Source organism: Diceros bicornis, chromosome 36, assembly GCF_020826845.1.
Source record: "Diceros bicornis minor isolate mBicDic1 chromosome 36, mDicBic1.mat.cur, whole genome shotgun sequence".
NCBI classification, from domain to species: Eukaryota; Metazoa; Chordata; class Mammalia; order Perissodactyla; family Rhinocerotidae; genus Diceros; species Diceros bicornis.
Genome location: NC_080775.1, coordinates 30205775 through 30209979, shown reverse-complemented (window position 1 = coordinate 30209979; position 4205 = coordinate 30205775). Strand labels below are relative to the sequence as shown.

The 4205-nt window shown below is 38.9% G+C and overlaps 1 pseudogene; it reads right to left on the bottom strand.

Annotated features, from left to right (window-relative positions):
• Positions 1-1819: 1819 nt before the first annotated feature.
• LOC131398903 (large ribosomal subunit protein eL34-like) lies at positions 1820-2469 on the bottom strand (annotated as a pseudogene).
• Positions 2470-4205: the final 1736 nt, after the last annotated feature.

Genomic DNA, 4205 nt, shown 5'->3' with positions numbered 1-4205 from the left:
AGGTCTGAACCTGGGATCCAAAGCTGTGAACCCTGGGCTGCCGAAGCAGAGCATGTGAACTTAACCACTACACCACCGGGCTGGCCCCAGGAAACATCTAAATTTTTCAATGAATTTTTTCCGGTTTCCAACCAGATGTTTGGCATCCTGCGGCCATAGCCAGGTCATGTAGCATTTCCTCCTACTCCTCTTAGCTCACGTGGGTTTAGATATTCCTGCAAAGAATAGCCCTGTAGCTGCTGTTACATTAAGCGCAGGCTGCTTCATTCATTTTCCTGTTATCAAAAATAACTTATTAGTAAGAGTTCTTGGTTGCAAGCAACAGAAATCGATTCTTGCTAACTTAAGCAGAAAAGAATTTATTGGAAAGCTAATAGGGCTCATGAACACAATAGGTGGACGAAGACCAAGCTCCGGAAAGGGCTGAGATCAAGAAGTCCCAGTCCCGCCCACATTCCCACCCATAGTGCCCCCACCACACTAAGACTGTCCTCCAAAAGATCCACCATTCTTGTATCACTGCCTCCTAAGTCAAAGCCCTCTTGGCTTGCATAAGTGAGAGGTGGATGCGAAATGTTGGAGCTAAAAATTGCCCTCCTGCCAAGACTCCTCGCAGAGGGAGAAAGATGATAATCTTCCCATAAGAAAACTGGATGTTATAAGGAAATGAGATGATGCTGGACATCCAGAACTCTATTTATGTCTGCTATAAATAATACGTAGGGTTTGGTTAAATTATAAAATAATGCATGTTCATTGTGGAAAGTATATAGTGTTGTCTATGTTTTTTTCCTAAAATTGGGATTATATTGAATATATCATTTATAACCAACTTTTTTTCACCTAACAATATATTGTGATCATTTTCGATGTCATTAACTATTCACATGCAACATGATTTTCAACAGTGGTGTGGTATTTCTGCTATGTATTTATTTTAAATCTCTTAGGTAATTTCTATTTTACTTTTTACTATTGTAAATAACGGTGGCCTGAACATAGACTTTTTTTTCTCTTTTGCTGAAGTATATTGAAGCCTTCCCATGTATCAGGCACTATGCTAAGTGCTTCATGTGCATTTTCTCATTTACTTCTCACAATGCCCAAGGTGGTAAATCCTATTATTATCACCATTTTACAGATGAGGAACATTTATAGCCACATGGAAGCTATAAATAACTTGCCTAAGATCACACAGCCGCTGACAGTCACTAATTAACCTACTAACGGTAGAACCAGTCTGGAAACCCAGGCTTGTCAAGACTTCACAGCTCAGGCTCTGAATCTTAACTTCCTTCTTATGTAGAAATCATTGGGTAATGAATAAATATATCTTTAGGATAATAAATCAGGAGAAGTGGAATTGAGGGAGTAAAGGCTTTTGATACATACTGTCAACTGCTCTCACAAAAGTGTGTGTCAATTTATACTGCTCCTAGAAATAAAGTGCCACTCCTGAGCCATACCGCTGGGTATTATCTTTATCAGAGAACCTTTGCCAATCTGGCTGGTGAAAAAAGGTATCTTGGCTTTTAAATTTTGCATGTTTTGTATTATATTATAATGCTAGCTACCTTTTATGATCGTTTACTGTGTGTCAGTTAAATGTAAGCCCCGAGAGGGTAGAGATAGCTGTCTGTTTTGTTCATTCCTGTATCCCTAGCACCTAGCAGAGCACCTGGCACAGTAGTCACTCAATAAAAATTTGCTGAATAAATGAATGAATGAGTGAATGTGCTGGGCATTGAGCTCAGCACTTTACATGGATGATCTCATTGAGTCCTCACAACACTCGATGCTTCAGCCGGGGTTAATACCCTTAATATTCAGCTAGTATGTCTGACCCAATGGACACTCTGAAGGGCCTTGCTTTGAGCTTCAGGTCCATCTGCTCTAAAGCAGGACGGCCCAACTCCCTTGGTTTTCCCCAGGGTCCTCCCAAATGAACCTGTGGTACAACACACAGGCTATATTTCGAGTCAGATCACCCCAAATATATCTCCAGATTTGGTGAAAATCTGCCCATCCATTTTCCCATGATGTAGTAACAGAAGAAACTTGTTTTTTAGAAAGCTTTTTTTTTATTATTATTATTTCAAAAATCTCCATTTTTACTCTAACTTTCTGACTCTGGGCTTGTGCCGTCAACACTTTCACAATGATTTTTTGCTCCTCAAAAAGAAGAGTATACTTGATCCTGTCACGGACACATTTAGCAACCATGGAGGCACCACAGGCCCAGATGATATGTTTTTTTTTTGTTTTAGACAATCTCATAAGAACTTTAGGTCTCGCAGCATGAACTCCTTGAAGCTGACCTGGGCACACGCGACATGTGGATTCTGGTGTTGTTCCATACTTCTTGGTATAAAGGTAAACGGTGCTAATACCAGGGGCTCAGGACAGCCTGGCATTGCTGGAGGCTGTATTGTAAGATAGCCTACAACAGTATGTCAAGTGCTGGACCATTTTGAATGCCTCTAGACATTATCCCCAGAAGAGGAAAAGAAACAGAATCTTAATTTTATTTATAGACATTAAAAAGAACTCTCTGTGTATTAAAAACATTAGCTCTAATCCTTTGTCATACATTTTGCCAATACCTTCCATTATTCTCATTTGCCTTTTAGTTTTATTTACAGTATTTTTTTTGCTTGCAAATGTTTTCCCTTCTTTGTAGCAAAATCTATCAGTCTTCCCTTTATGGTTTCTTTCTTTGCTATTATATATAGAAGTGTTTTCTATTTTAAGTAGGTGAATAATGATATAGGTGAATAATGATACATAACAACCACTTCTCTGTGGAATTATCTGGAGTTGGAATAAAAACCTTGGCTTTCCAATGTGAAATCAAGGTGGTGGTGCACAGAATCCCTTTCCACATAATGGCACCAGATTAGCTTTGCAACAGCTCCAGGTCGATCTAAACCTCGCAGGGGGCTGGGGTGTCAAAGTTCTTGACTCTGGGAGAGACTGTAGGAGCATCAGTTCTGTTTCTTCTCCAGCTTCTATAGACTTGGCTCTCTGCAAAGCATGCATCATCACAAATACGACTTCAGTTCCTTGGCATCAATAATTTTGGGCGTTACCTAGCACTGTAGGCAATAAGGGAGTATGTTTGCATGAACACGTGTATATTCATACAATATTCCTCATTAAAGCTTCAAAGGACTGAACAACAACAAAACAATTAAATAGCTTCAAAACAGTCCTCTACCGTAGTAGAAAGTTATAAGGAAGGAAAATAAAAAAACTCAACCATATGTAATACTATATGTTAAAACATGGAATTTTCTATGCACACAAGTGAGAATTGATTAGAATGAAGAAATTTGCTCCATTAAATGAGTTAACTGGTAATGAGTAATGAATTCTAAGTATTCACTGAATTCCAATGAATCCCAAGTAAAGGCCCGGCTTCGAGTCCCTTGCAAGAAAACCTGGAGCCTATAAGAAGGTGGGAGGCATGTTACAGGCTCTCTGAGAGATGCTGGTCTCCCAAATACACAAGCAGATCAACTTTGTTTTGGCTCTACATTGAGCGCACTGGTTGTCTGGAGACAGTTATACCTTACAGAAATAATAGCAAAGGTAGTGTTGTTCCCTGTGCTATATAATTATCAAAAGCAGCTTCAGAACTTGCTGGAGCCTCCCTCCGTCTTATTTGAAGAGATAAAGTTACAGCAGCAGCATGAGGGTTGTGTGATGACAGGGTGCAATGGTAATTAGCTGCTAATTAGAATTTTCTGAAATACTAGGGCAATCATCAGAGGAAAACCCCACTCAATGTCACGTGTAAGTTAAAATTGCCCCAGGGTAGCTATTAACTTCTGAAAATAGTAGCAAGTATAAGCACTTCAGTTGAGGTTAATCAACATTTCTATTACCTACTCAGTTTTCAGAGGTTACACTTGATAATTTTTATGGAACTACAGTCTGGTGTTTATACTCAGGTTTATGAATTTATAAATTTTAAAATATCATTTATTTTATTGTAAGGCTACTGCTAAAGAAAATTGGGTTTAATAAAGATTCTTTGATATTGGACTCAGTCCTCTTTCTTTTTCCCTTGAGATTTTCTTAGACTTTTCATCAGGGAGAGGTACTTAGGTAACCTACAAACACGAAGACGTAAACAGATCTCAAAGACAAAGTCACGTTGACCTTATATGGACCTTTCCTTCATGGTGATCCACGTCAGATCT